The sequence below is a fragment of the Oryctolagus cuniculus genome, chromosome 4, assembly GCF_964237555.1.
Source record: "Oryctolagus cuniculus chromosome 4, mOryCun1.1, whole genome shotgun sequence".
Lineage (NCBI taxonomy): Eukaryota > Metazoa > Chordata > Mammalia > Lagomorpha > Leporidae > Oryctolagus > Oryctolagus cuniculus.
Window position 1 is genome coordinate 103,172,708 of NC_091435.1, and position 15,412 is coordinate 103,188,119.

General features: G+C 40.3%; 1 long non-coding RNA gene across 1 annotated transcript in view; it reads left to right on the forward strand.

The window, feature by feature from the left end:
* Nucleotides 1–5,163: 5,163 nt before the first annotated feature.
* Nucleotides 5,164–15,412, forward strand: part of LOC138849335 (uncharacterized) — a 45,108-nt gene continuing 34,859 nt past the window's right edge. The window contains exon 1 of the long non-coding RNA XR_011388050.1: nucleotides 5,164–5,364. This is a non-coding gene — a long non-coding RNA (uncharacterized lncRNA). The remainder of the gene's footprint in view (nucleotides 5,365–15,412) is intronic.

Below are 15,412 nucleotides of genomic sequence, written 5' to 3' on the forward strand. Positions count from 1 at the left end.
TGATAACCAGAATCTACAAGGAGATCAAGAAACTCCACAACAACAAAACAAACAACCCACTTAAGAGATGGGCCAAGAACCTCAACAGACATTTTTCAAAAGAGGAAATCCAAATGGCCAACAGACACATGAAAAAAAATGTTCAGGATCACTAGCCATCAGGGAAATGCAAATCAAAACCACAATGTTTCACCTCACCCCGGTTAGAATGGCTCACATACAATAATCTACCAACAATAGATGCTGGAGAGGATGTGGGGAAAAAGGGACACTAACCCACTGTTGGTGGGAATGCAAACTGGTCAAGCCACTATGGAAGTCAGTCTGGAGATTCCTCAGAAACCTGAAGATAACCCTACCGTTCGACCCAGCCATCCCACTCCTTGGAATTTACTCAAAGGAAATTAAATTGGCAAATAAAGGAGCTGTCTGCACTTCAATGTCTACTGCAGCTCAATTCACAATAGCTAAGACCTGGAACCAACCTGCATGCCCATCAACGGTAGACTGGATAAAGAAATTATGGGATATGTACTCTATAGAATACTATACAGCAGTCAAAAACAATGAAATCCGGTTATTTGCAACAAGATGGAGGAATTTGGAAAACATGCTGAGTGAAATAAGCCAGTCCCAAAGGGACAAATATCATATGTTCTCCCTGATCGGTGACAACTAACCGAGCACCAGAAAGGAAACCTGTTGAAGTGAAATGAACACTATTTGTTAAAAAAATTATTTTTTTTGAAAGAGTTACAGAGAGAAGTACAGACGGAGAGAAAGGTCTTCCATCAGCTGGTTCACTTCCCAGCTGTAACAGCTGGAGATGTGCCTATCTGAAGCCAGGAGCTAGGAGCCAGGAGCTTCTTCCTGGTCTCCCACGTGGGTGCAGGGGTCCAAGAACTTGGGCCGTCTTCTACCACTATCCCAGGCCATAGCAGAGAGCTGGATGAGAAGAGGAGCAGACGCGACTAGAACCGGTGCCCATATGGGATGCCGGCGTTTCAGGCCAGGGCGTTAGCCTGCTGCGCCACAACATTAGTCCCAGGATAGGATTTTTAAACTTCAAAACAACTCATGTATAATTGAGTAGGTTTTAAGTGGTGGTGAAGAGATAAAGAGAAGAGGTCCATTCACCCACGGAAAGGTTTCGAATTATACCCCTAAGTATTCTACTCATAAGTTCCTTTATCCTTCCTCCTACCCCAATTAGAAGTAGGAAACCAGTCATCTAGATAATTTTCTTTCTTAAAAAGGCAAATGAGGAAATGGAAGCCAGTATTTGTTAATCAACTAGTAAATACTTATTTATCTTTAAATATGCAAATAAGTCAATATTATGGACTATTTGCTTTCTGTCCCACTCAATTCTGTCATTTTATAGTACTTTCTCTTGACCTTCTATAGACTTATTTTTATACAGAAGGAACAATTTTATGCCCACTGGGACACAATTATGCTGGTGAAATGAAAGATTGAAGCAGGGTTTATACAAATTGGTTCCATTAGGTAGTTTGGAAATGTTTTCAGTAGAGCTTTAGTATAGGAGAATTCTTCAGATGATATAATGAATCACTGAAGAAAAAAGTTGACTCTATTCTTCATATTAAATAAAATGTTGGGAAGAACCTAGAACAATTAAGGCTTCTTTTGAGAGAGGGCTCTAATACTATTGTGCTCCATTCTGCTCTTGTTTTATTTTTTATTTTATTTTATTTTTTTAAAGAATTGAGTCTTTTTTAAAAAGTCTTTATTTTATTTATTTGACAGGCAAAGTTACAGACAGTGAGAGACAGAGAGACAGAGAGAAAGGTCTTCCTTCCGTTGGTTCACTCCCCAAGTGGCCACAATGGCCAGAGACACGCCAATCCAAAGCCAGGAGCCAGGTTCTTCCTCCTTGTCTCCCACACGGGTGCAGGGGCCCAAACACTTGGGCCATCCTCCACTGCCTTCCCAGGCCACAGCAAGGAGCTGGACTGGAAGAGGAGTAACCAGGACTAATACTGGCGCCCCAACCGGGACTAGAACCTGCACCCATTTGGGATGCTGGCACTGCAGGTGGAGGATCAACCTAGTGCGCCATGGAACTGGCCCCTTGCTCTTATTTTAGTTACACTGCTCTCCAAGACCTGCCCCTTAAATTCACAGAAAAGTCAGATAAGACTTTTTAAAGATTCTATATAATAACCACTTAGCAGTAGTCTATTATCTGAATTTAGTAGATATGAAAAGTTGAGTGAGCATTAGGTTTTTAAATGTTTAATTAGATCTCATATTTAAATTATAACATGTAGTCCAGTTGGACAGAAATATGCTTTGTTAAAAAAGAGAATTCCCTATGAAGTAGGGGTAAAGTCATTAGAGTTCATTCATTCTATGTATTATATAATAAGTCATAGAAGATGGTTCTTACACTCTATGCTTTATAAAATGACACTGGAAATAATATACTTGACTCCTCTCTCACTCTCCAAATCCAATGCATCAGCAAATACTGTTGACTGCATTTGATCTTTTCATCAGTTCCACCATTCTTGCTGTGCTTCAAGCTGTCTAAGCTAGACTATTCCAATAGTCTCCTGACAAGTCTGCTTGCTTATGGCTTGGATATCTTTTCTACACAGTAACCAGAGTAATCCATTTAAAATGAAAATAAGATTATGTCATTTCTCTCATCAAAACTTGTCAATGGTTTTCTTTAAAGAATAAAATTCATTCTTTTCATACCATGATCTAAAAGAGCAATGTCATCTTACCCCTGCCTGTATCCTGAATCTCTTTCCTTACAACCCTTTCCTTCTCACTCTGTCCAGCTTCACCAGCTCCTTGCTGCTCTCTGAACACATGTTCTGCTCCAGCCTGTGGACCTTTGCACCTGCTGTTTTCTCACCCTGGAATAGTCTTTCCTCAGATACTTGCATGGCTTCTTCTCTCAGTTTCTTCAGGTTTCTGTTACAATGCCACTTCATCATAGACATCTTACCTGACTACTGTTTCAAGCACCATGCCCTGTACATTTCTATTCCATTAGTTTGCATAACAGCGTGCACTTATTACCATCTTGAAATATTCTATTGATCTGTTTATTATCTTTTCCTCACTTTGGAAAGTAAACTCCACCAAGAGCAAGAGGACATCTGTTTTGTTAATTACTCTGTTCCAAGATCTATAATGCTGTCTTGCTTATAGTTAGGTATGGCATAAATGTTGGATAAATGAGTAGACAACAAAATAATTAACTAATAATTATCATTTGACCACATTCTGTAATGACCAAAAGCTGGAATTCACTATGAACATTTGGCTATGGTGACTACAGAGTCTATTCTCATACCATTCTCACATTCTTTCTCACAGGATGACAGCCTTTAATAAATAACTTTGCCTGGACTGAAAAGACTTATTCTAACACAGTTTCAAGGGCTGTATTGCTAGTGCTACCACTTACTTATGTTTTTTGTACTAACCAATCTTGACTTCAAACTCCAGGATCACTTAGACAATGTCGAAACTTGTATTTTCTTTAAGTTTACCCTATTTTAAGTATTAGAATTAATAGTTGTTCTTGGTGATGTGACCTTTTCTATTTTGAAGCTAAAAACATTTTTTACATGTGGTGACGATAAATTTTTTCTCTAAGAATAGCATTTGTTGTGAATTTTTTATAAACAATATAATAGATATATATTTTAGATAGTATGGAACGTTCAGAAATGTAGCTTACAAAAGTAAATATTCTCCTTGTGATTTACTATCTGTCTAGGATAGTAAATTCTCCTGGGCATTTCACAGGATAACCCTTGCCACGGCTGGCGCTGCGCCGATCCGAAGCCAGGAGCCAGGCACTTCCTCCTGGTCTCCCATGTGGGTGCAGGGCCCAAGCACTTGGGCCATCCTCCACTGCCTTCCCGGGCCACAGCAGAGAGCTGGACTGGAAGAGGAGCAACCGGGACAGAACTGGCACCCCAACTGGGACTAGAACCTGGGGTGCCGGCGCCGCAGGCGGAGGATTAGCCTAGTGAGCGTGGCACTGGCCAACATTGAGACACATCTTAACCAAACCTATTAAACATCCTCCAGGTAAGAATAGCTCAAAGATCATCACTCAAAGATTTATTGCTTAATATTAAATAGGTTGCATAATATAATCTAAAATGCTCTGAGTCAATACTTTCTGAAGGCTCAGAATTCTTCTATGATATAATAAGCAATCTCAATTATTTATAAATAACATTTTAATATATTAGGTTTTCTTACAGTGGGCCACAGCTTTTATAAGCAATATCCATACATTAATGTTTTTGGAGCTCAGTGTTATTATTAGTAATAAGAACAATGTTTAAAGCTCAAAGCAATAAGTAGAAAATGCTAGGCTGAATGTTAAAAGTGATTTATTTCAGTCCTTCAGATTCATTCAAGAACTTCAACAGAGTGAAGTAATTTCAGCCACATAAAATCCATTTCTGCATTTTAAAAATGTTTATTTTTAAGAAGAAGATCCACAGTTAGTATTACAAAAAGATGATTGTTGTTATTTAAGATTTTGGCTTAAATTCAGTTTGTCAAAATATTAACAGAATAGTAGCTCCATTCTATATTTTATGATACCATATTTTCACTTTTATATGATAGAATTATTTTTATTATAATACTTATGTATTAATTCTACATAATTTATTTTCAGCATGAAATGCTAAATAACATTCCAACTAATATTTTGCATTTCAGATTTGAGCTGATTATTTGTTTGTCTTTGACATAGAGGATTTAAAGATGCTATCATCAAATAACAACCGTAGAATTAAAAATTAAGACCCCACTTCCTTTAAATTCTTCTCACTTACTGTGTGGAATAGGGCATTTAATCGCAGTGCGTACACTTCCTAATTTCTAAATTAGGGTACCTCTCCTATTCCTATGTCATAGAAACTTCAAGTGTTAGTGGGTTCAGATAAGTTGCTCCCATGCTTTCTTTTCTGTGGCTCCAAGTGCTGCCTCCTCATCACCAGTCTTCAGAGTGTCCACGGGGTTTTGAAAGGAGGAGGACGACTCCCTGACACTCTGCCACCTTCCTGGTTACACTTTGTTGCCTGACCCCACCCTTCCACTGTTTGTAATGAACCGGATGAGGGCAGAGACAGTTGGCCTAGTAAGAATGTCCAGAGACTGGAGGAACGTGATAACAACAATGAGTGCCAGGAGCCCTGTGGGCATGAGGGACGCAGACAAGGGGGTGGGGGCATATGAGGAGGAATGTGGTGTGCCTGACAATAGCCTTTTCTGGACGGTGACACTTTGGGAGGAAAGTAGAAGAATTCTTTGCCTGGAAGTGGAGACCTCTACGAGGAGGTAATAATAACTGAGGTATGCAATAATCTGATCAATCCTCATAAATCTGTGGTCAGTATCTGATTTGTCAGAAAAGGAAAAGTTCTAATCAGTAGCTTTTCTGTGTTTACTGTGTACAATATTTGATTAACATTATAATGTAAAGTGTGGATACTCCATTGTAATGTGTTTCTTTCCTTCTCATGCCTAGAATGTCACTTACATCAATATTATATGTGTATATATGATATATATATAATTATATAGCTATATTATATATGAAAATGTGAAGAGTTGTTAATTCACTGACAATTATTAGACAGGGTGCTACAACTTGCTCTCCCTTTCTTTCCCTGATTCATGATGTATTTATCCTGGACGATGAGAAAGCCTGAGTGAGACATTGATGGTTGGGGGAAAATCTGCAGCCATCAAAGGGAAGGCGTGAGAGGGTACCTGTGCCCTGAAGTGGGCTGCTGAAGACTCATAAGTCTGGACAATGCCTCTTCCTTCTCAGAAGTGTAGGGAAAAGTCCCAGAATCTTTTTGAAAAAAGATTTATTTATGTGAAAGGCAGAGTGAAAGTGGGGACGGGGGAGAGAGAGTGTGAGAGCGAGAGTGAGAGAGAGAGAGAGATCTTCCTTTAGCTAGATCACTCCCCAAATGGCCACAACAGCCAAGTCTGGGCCAGGATGCAGCCAGGAACCAGAAACTTCATCTGGGTTTCCCACTGGGGTAGCAGGGGCCATCATCCTTTCCCTTCTCAGGCATGCTAGCAGGAAGCAGAATTTTCAACTTCAGCTGGCTTTCCCATATGGGATGCCAGCATCATAAACAGTGGCTTAATGTGCTGTGCTATAACAACATAACAGTGGCTTAATGTGCTTCCTACACCCACACCTGATCTTTTAAAGAGACTTCGAAGCAACAGTGATCCTCTAAAAATGTATGTGCCGGGGTAAGGAGGTGTAGCTTTGCAGAATTGCCTCTTAAGCAGTTTATTCTTACATTCTGAACCTCTGAACTGAACTGGCTGGAATAAACTCATTTTCTCCACCTCTTCCTGGTCCTACCTCATCCCAAGAAGAGTCCAGTGTGCCTATAATTCTGTCTGGAGTCGAGGTTTCCTTGTTCATCTCTACTGCAGCCTGACTCTAAAAGTTGGCATCTACCTGGGGTCTCACTGTGACTGTGAACGTGCATCTGTGTCAGTTCAGGTCCTCAGAGCATAAACACCAAGGTGGGATTAGATCATTGTTCCAGAGGTTTATCCGGTGAACACCTGGTGAGGATAAAGGCGAAGGGTCAGGAGAAGGGAAGAGGAGGAGTCAGACTGCAGTGCTGGTCCACTGCCTGTGAAAAGAGGAGGACTGGCTAAGAGCAACAGATGCTTGTGAAAGTTTCAAGCAGGCCAATGGCATCTGTCAGAGGAGTCCCATCTCGGTAGGCATTGCTGTTCTTGTAGCACTGTGTTCATTCCTTGGTTGGGAGCAGCCTGAGAAGTTGGAGTGTGATAGGGTGGTTCCACATGAGTGGAAGTTGGAGTCTGTCCATCAGCCATGCTTCCTGCAGCAGGTTCTCCAGAAAGCAGAGTGAGGACCTGTAGGTCTCCCATCCCCAACTGCAATGGGAACATTTTGGAGAGTCCACAGTCGAGCCTGGAGTTAAACAGGAGGCTTGGTGAGGACCATTGTTCCAGTATGGAAATGTGGATGCACAATTTGTTAGAGATGAACAAGTACCTATGCTTCTTGAGTCTCAGTTTCCTCCTCTAGAAAATGGAGTTAATAATAGAGTCAGCGTCACAGAGCAGGGTTGCTGTGTTGATTAAATGAGTACGTAACATGAAAGTTTTCAGTAAGTCTATTTGTTGTCCTGTCATTATTCTCTTACTGCCCTCTCATTTCAACCTGATCTACTTCTTTCAGTTAACCGAACTGACTTTAAAATTCTGTGTCCTGGGGTGGGCACCTGGTGCAGCAATTGAGCTGCTGATAGGAATGTCCACATCCTATAATGGAGTGCTTGGGGTTAAGTTCTAGCTCTGCTCACCATTCCAGTATCCTGTTAATTTGCATCTTGAGAGTTTGCTGGTGAGGGTTTGAGTGTCTGGGTCCCTGCCTTACAGATGGGAAATCTGGAATGGATTCCTGGCTCCTGGCTTTGGTCTGGCGCAGCCTGAGTCATCCGGGGCATTTGTGGAGAAAACCAGCACATGGGGGATCTCTGTCTGTCTGTTTGTCACTGTCTTTCCACCATTAAAACAAATAAATAGGGGCTGATGTTGTGGTGTGGTGGCTTAAGCTGCCATTTGTAATACTGACATCCCATATGGGTGCCGGGTCGCTGGCCATCTGGTGAGTGAACCAGCTGATGGAAGATCTCTCTCTGTTTTTTCCTCTCTATGTAACTCAGCCTTTCAAATAAATAAAATAAATATTTAAAATAAATAAAAAATTTAAAAATTCTGTTTGAGTCTTTTCTCTTAGAGTACATGTTTAAATTTGACTCATTTAAACCCTATTGCTTTCTTTTGGTTCTTTTTTTTTCTTTTTTGTATCAGATTCAACCTCCTGATTCTTAGTTTCCCATCACCTAAAGACCCATCCCCCTCTGTTGTTTTAAAAATCTTTTTTATGCCCAACTTTATTTGTACTCATCAAGCAGAACATTTTAGCAATGAATGCCTGTTTGCACTGAATTATATATTCCATTACCTCCCAAATTCTGGCATCCATCTGCAAATGAGAAATTTCTCCCCTCGTCTTTTTATTGGATCCCAGTTGATGCTCATGTTACAGAGAGTTTGTATCTAACTTTTCAAGTCTACTGTGGGTTAAAAGACTTTATTTTTTTCTTAAAGATTTATTTATTTATTTTGAAAGTCAGCGTTGAACACACACACACACACACACACACAGAGTGAGAGAGAGAGATTTTCCACCTGCTGGCTCAGTCCCCAGCTGGCTACAACAACCAGGGCTGGTTCAGGAGCCAGAGCTGCTTCCAGATATCCCATGTAGTTGGCAGGGGCTCAAGCACTTCAGCCATCTTTACTGCTTTCCCAGGCACATTAGCAGGGAGCAGAGCAGCCAGGACTTGAACTGGTACTCCTATATGGGATGCTGGTGTCACAGGCAGCAGCTTAACCTACTGTGCCATAACACTGGCCCCAATCACCTGTTATTAACAGTATTTGGTAGAGTACCTGGTGATATTTTGGATATTTAAAGTTGCATTAGAAAAAACATTAATTTTGCCTATGGTCATTTTTGCCTCAGAACTCTAATTGAAGACACTAAGTTCCTTGATTTATGGTAAATTGACTATTAAATCTTTGATATGTGGTTCATTATTTAGTTATCTAAGAAAACAATTTTTTTGTCTGATGATGTGAGGGAGAGTACTGGGAGACAAGACTATCAAGAAAGACAGGGTCATGTTGGGGAGAATCTTGAACTTGTACTTAGTTAAGAATGGAATGAGGAATTTACACAAATAATTTGTGTAAGGAAGTGAAATTACAGGAGTGTAATTTAGAAATGCTAGTGTCAGCACTTTGCAGGTAAAATGGAGTCATGACAGGGCATAAAAATGGCCAGAATTAGGGCAGAAGAAGCAAAGAAGGTAAAGGAAGCTAGCAATGTGAAAGGCTTTGTGGATAGAATTGAGAATGATCTTAAAGGAGAAACAAGAAAAGGAAAGTTATTCAATCTATCAGGGAAACTGATAATATTTATAGCAATAGAGGAAGTCAGTAGTAAGGATCTTTATGGGAGCATATTTTTGGTTTAGAAAAGCAGCAGAATGGTCTCTCAGAAAAACTGTAGCTATGAAATGGCCATCTTGGGTCTGAATTCCTGTATTTGGTTAGATGACCTCTAAGGGCCTCAGGGTCTACAACTATGGGGAAAAATAAGAATTTTTGATTCGAAGAGCTTTGGAATTCCTTCCAGTTCACCACTGTGAAATCTAGACTCATTTTTATTTTGAGGTTGCTCTATTATTTGGGTTCTGGAAGGAAGCCACATAAGGAAGAAATGAAATGACTCCTAAACTGAGTGTAAGACACTGACAATTGATGGCTGTTTCCAATCACAACAGAAAAGAGTGCATAGGGCTTTGGGGTTTGGGTTGCCTGATGTGAGACTTAATCTTCTACTAACTAATTGGTCTACACTCATAGGTTCTTCCTTTGTAGACTCACCTACTCTGCGGATTTTGCTTTATTCTGGCAGTGATCCCCAGTGTGGCATGTGATGATGGGGATGGCTGACAATGTGGCAATGCTGAGAGATCTCAGAGCTGTTGAGGAGACTTGGATGCAGGGAGCTTGTCAGGACTTGGCTGGATACGATTTCTGCATCCATTCTTCAGAGTAAGGAGAGCCATGGCAGCTAACGAGAATGAGCATGTGCTTCGGTGAGGAAACAGAGAGATGCGAGGACAAGATGGGCATGCATGGATTGTTGGTCAATCTCCTTTCTGGTGGCTGTCTGCTAAAGAGAATGGAGGGCAGAGTGAGTTGGTTGGAAAGCAGGTGCAGGGCTGACCTGGAGGCAGGACAGCAACGCTGGCAACACAGAATGGCTGGCTTATTTATTGTGCTACCAGGTGGCACAAGGTGCTCATAAGGTTGCTCATAAGGTTGCCACCGGGATCCAGCCCTGGAGAATAGGATCCTCTGTGGAGTGAGCGTCTCAGAAGAGGCAATAAATACTATTCCATCAATTCCTACCTGTGCTGACATTAGACTCATTTTCTAGAAAAGTCCCATCTTCCAATTTCATGAAATTGTGCTGCAAGGGAGCAAGTTAGGGGTTTTGCTTTTACTTTCTCATGGGAAGTGAGCTTCAATGTAATTGCTTTTTATTTTCATCACTGAGTAAAATACTACAAGGTCCCTAACTTCCTATAGGTGCCCAAGGCTTTCACATAGGCACTGCTTTTAATTCTAATCAATAGGAGAATAAACCCTGAAGAGTGTATTTAAGGTTTTGAACTGATTGCATCCCAAAATCAAGCAAAGAGTTTCCAGATGCTGCAATGTGCTGCATAAATTCAATAAAAATTGCCATGCTCATTAGCATCACTGCCTATTGTTATGGCCATGAACAAATTCTATCTTTCATTGCCCATTTTGCTTCAGTTCTTTGACTTAATGATCCCCATCCCAGAGAGAAACTCCATTAGCATTTGCAGATGTCAATGTAAATGTAGGAGGAAAATGCTTTAGGACATGAAATAATCAGGCAAGACCCTGGATATCTTGCTACTGGTAAAAAAATTTCAGAAGAAAAAATTAGTTTCCACTGGATGGATATATAATCCTAGAAAAATGCCAATTAAGGCTTTAGTTACTCATAATATATTAATTTGTTTATTCACTCTCTGCCTCATTCTGCAAAGAATCTGTGGAGACTTAGAACAAATGCACTTGCTATGAAATGACGAAAAGTAGAAGAGAGATAGAAAATCAGCATCAGGGAAAATAGAATAATATTATTTCGCAAATATAGCAAGTCTTCTTATTTGTCTCTGAGCTTCCTGCTAGACAGGAAGTTGATAGAGCTTTTGTTATTGGAACGTTTTAAGCATTTTCATGTATTCAGGGAAAAATTTTTTTTACTAACACCAAGATAATTTAATAAAAATACAAAGACACTACCTAAGGAATTTAGTAAATGGTCACTGAATGATACAATATATGATGGCCTAATATTTTTGTACTGATTGCAGTTACAAATACAGTATGTATGTTTCTCACAGTGATGTTAGTGGTGTAATAGTATGCAAGATCTCTCTGTCTCTCCAGCTCTGTAATTCTGCCTTTTAAACAAATAAATAAATCTTTAAAAAAAATGGCAGAATGCTTCAATTTTGAAGTTGTAATTATCTGGTACATTATTGGGTGTTCCTCTATTAGAATTTAACTGTTGTTTTTCTCATCATTGGACTAGGGTTATGGATTTTGGATCACAATGTTGAAATGTAGTTTTGTTACATCATTCAATGGTACATATAATGGCAGCTTAACCCACCCTGCCACAAAGCCATCTCCTCCAATTGTGGTTGTAATTGGCATTTCCCTGATGGCAAGTGAGCATTTGTCATAGGTTTTGTGGTAACATATTTAGTTTTCTAAGAAATATTTGTTCCTGGCACTGCTGCCTGTGATACCTTCACTCTATATGGGCACTGGTTTGTGTCCTGGCTGCTCTACTTCCCATCCAGCTTCCTGCAATGCACCTGGGAAAGCATGGCCCAAGTCCTTGGGCCCTTGCATCCATATGGGAGACCCTAATGTTGAACCTCCTGGCTCGTAGCTTCAGCCCTAGCCGTTGTGATCATTTGGGGAATGAACTGTCTGATGGAAGATCTCCTCTCTGTGCCTCCCTCTCTCTGTAACTCTGACTTTCAAATATATAAATAAATCTTTAAAAAAAGACTTATTCATTAAAAAAAGAAGTGTTTGTTTCAATCCTTTGTACATTTTTAAAATGGATTCTTTATTTTGTGGTCAATTTTTTGTGTTTTTAATATATTCTGGATATCAATCATTGTCAGATGAATAATTCGCAAATATTTTCACATTACATTGGTTGTTTCTTTACACTGTCAGTTGTTTCCATTGCTGTGCAAACTTTCTCAGTTTGAAATAATACCATTTGTCTAGTTTTGCATTTGTTGCCTGTAATTTTAGGGTTTTATAAAAAAAGAACCACTCTATAAATATGTCTCCAATTATTTCCAAATGTTTTCTTCCAGTAATTTTATTGCTTCAAGTCTTGCATTTAGTACTTTGATCCATTTTGAGTTGAGTTTTTTATAGGGTGACAGGTGGAGAGGAAATTTTTATCTTCTGCCTATAGGTAGCCAGTTTTCCCAGAACCATTTATTGAACAAACTGTCCTTTCTCCATAGTATACGTTGGCCCATTTGTATAGACTCAGCTTGCTATAGATGCATGGATTCATTTCTGGGCTTTCTATTCTGTGTGCTTGTTTTATTGCCAGAGCCATGCTGTTGTGGTTACTATAATTCTGTTGTATATTTTGAAGTCTGGTATTGTGTTTCCTCCAGCTTTGTTCTTTATGTTCACAATTTCATTGGGTATTCGGATTCTTTTAGTCTAGTTTTGGGATAGGCCCCTAATCTATGGGGAGCAAGTGCTCTCATTTATAAGGTTTAGGGCAAAGTTCCTCCCCTAACTTCACCTGCCTGCTAATAATGCACAGCACTGCTTGTGCTAGGGTGCTGGGTCACAAGGGTACTTTTCACTGCTGTAGCCTGTGCTCTGGGGGCTAGGGGTGGGGGAGACAATGTGAGTTCCTACTCTGGAGCAAGCTAACTAGCTTATTCCAGGTGGCTCCCCCGTGTGGGTGCAAACTTGTGACAACTCTGGATCCCTCCCGTAGCTAGCATTGCCAGTGTCTGGCATCTTTGGAAATGGGCTCCTGTTTACTTTGCAATGGAGATTGTTCTTGGCTGTGGGGCTGGGGTCATGGTTGCAAGGGTGTTGTTCCCCTCTTTTTACTGCCATCCAGGTCTCTGTGTTCTACGGGGTTCTCATGGTTACCTGGCTGAGCTCCAGTGTTCTCCCTCAGGCACACATGTTGAAATGCAGTTATTCACAGGTTATCTTCATTCTTCTCTGAAGGAGGAGTTAAATGCTGGGCACCTCCATTTTGCCATCTCGGAGTCTCCACTTCATTTGGAGCACCTCAGATAAAGGAGGTGCAGTCTGCTGCCCTGGAAGTGCATGAGAGAGTTGGACAAGAGAGAGGATACATTCCGGCCTCTTCTAGCTCAAGTTACTGTGGGTGTGGGTCCCGAAGTTCCCTTGTGCTCCAGTTCTTACCCCAGAGGCATGTGATGACAACTAGAGGACACACCTCCACACCAGGGCTTACATTGTAGGTGAGGAGTCCTGAAAAAAATGACTCTCTGTGTGACATTGCAGAGACACCTGTGGGGTCTCCCTGGCCTTCTGAAAGGATACAGAAAAACCTTCACTCCTGAGAATGATTCTGGGTTCTTATTCTGACTCTTTGTAATGTAAATAAATCTCTCTAGCAAAAGGTAACTATTGGTTCCATTTTTTGGAACAGGGACATCCTTCTGGCTCTAGGTCTCAGCCCTCCTTGAAATGAAAAGTTACAGTCTCCCAGAGGTAGAGCTCCTTGGGTTTCTATCTAATCAGTCTACTGGATCCAGCAAAGTGCTTGCTTTATCTCAGGTTCCAGGTTCAATACATTTGCTCAAAAACCCCAAAACTCTGTACAAATGTGAAAATATTTAGTCTATAGCTCCTTATACAGATGAGGAAAGTGAGGTACAGACAGGCTAAAATTTGGCAAAAGTTGCAAGTATTAAGGTGGGATTTCAATTGAAATATCCAAAGCTCGTGTTTCTTCCGTCAGTGGTTTTCTTCCAGAAAACATTTTCTTGTCCCTCAGGTAACCTCAGATATTTCAAGAACGTACTTGTCCTTTGACCTCCTTCTTTTGTTCACAGTCTTTTCTTGGTCTGTGCACCTCATATTTCTTCATTAGTTCTGCAGAGTTTTGCTTTTTATTGAACTCTGATATGTTTTCAGTAGTGACTTTGCATATTTCCTTGGAGTTTTGGTGCATCTCTTTAATATACCATGCTGCCATGCTTTCTAGAACTCACTAAGGTGTGGAATAGAGATCTTAGGAAAGATTAGGAGATACCAAAACCATTATTGCTGTCTCTGTTTAATGTGGATAAACAGCCCAACTTCAGTTTTAAAACATACCAGCAGTTTTCCACATGTATTTCTTTCTCGAAATCTCAATACATTTCATGCTTATTCCAACTTAATATTGGTATTCTTGTTCCTCTGAATGGTTTGTATTTATGTAACAGTAATGTTCAAGGTCAGGGTGTGAGGCCATAAATAGTTATTCTTAAGAGTGTAAAAAACTTCAATGGCATTTCCCATAATGAAGTACAAGACTGACTCTGTGGCTGACATTTTGACTAGTGCAATCTCTCCTCTCCTGCTGCTGTATAGGGGACTCAGGGAGCCTCTGCAATGTCATGAAATTTTTAACACTGCTTTAGAGGCTTTTGCACATTTCAGTTATGACTTGTATTCTGCACCACCATTGAATTCCTGACAATTACCTGATCTTGATGATTCCTGATTAACTGTGATCTGTTTTTCTTTGCTTTCAAGAATGGGGTGATAATTCAGACTCCCTTTACAGCATAAAACAGGGCTTTGAACAGCTATTGTAAATGTTCACCTGCATGCTTAATTTCCTGTGGTCACAGCATTAGAATAAAATCTCAAGAGGAAGTAACTCACCAGTCGTGGTGTAGCTGGTTCATGGAGAGTTCTTTGTCACAGGACATGAATATAGACCTGTAACTGGGGGAGTCTCTCTTTCTATAGGTGAGAGCAGGCCATAGTGGATCAGGAAGTCTTTTCAAACAGTACCTAGGCTTCCTGCAGTGACAAAGCCCTCTGGTTAGCTGCGGTGTCCATGGTGCCCGTAGCTAACACAGTTTCACTCTTTGGATCTCAGCTGTTTAGAGGACTACGTGAAGCTTTTACCCCAAGGAATCTGCAATCGTTGAACACAATGGCATTGTTGCTTTTGCTGCTGCTTCCAGTGGCTGCTGTGCTGATGGACACCTGCCTATTGTGCCTTCAATGTAGTATACTCAACACTGTTCTGACAGTGGGTGAATTGTTCGTTATTCATTTGGTTTCTGTGCCTTCCTTTTGCTAAAATTGTGACTACGCTTCATTGCCAACCTACAGTAAGGTGATCATCAATGATAACGGCTTATTTCAGATACAACTTCAGAAATCTATTTAACTAATCCTACTTTATTTGAAAATCTCATGGTTGTTGATGGTATATGATACATATGAATGGTTTTCCCAATAGAAGATCATGCACAGAAATAAAGTTAAACATGAAATGTGTCGTTTATATAGAAGAATGATTCCTTGACTATGAAAGTATATTCCTTCTTCTTGAAAGTTAAATAGAATGGCAGGAATAGATTCAGTTTAAGGAAAATGACTTACCTTGCTCACATAATTG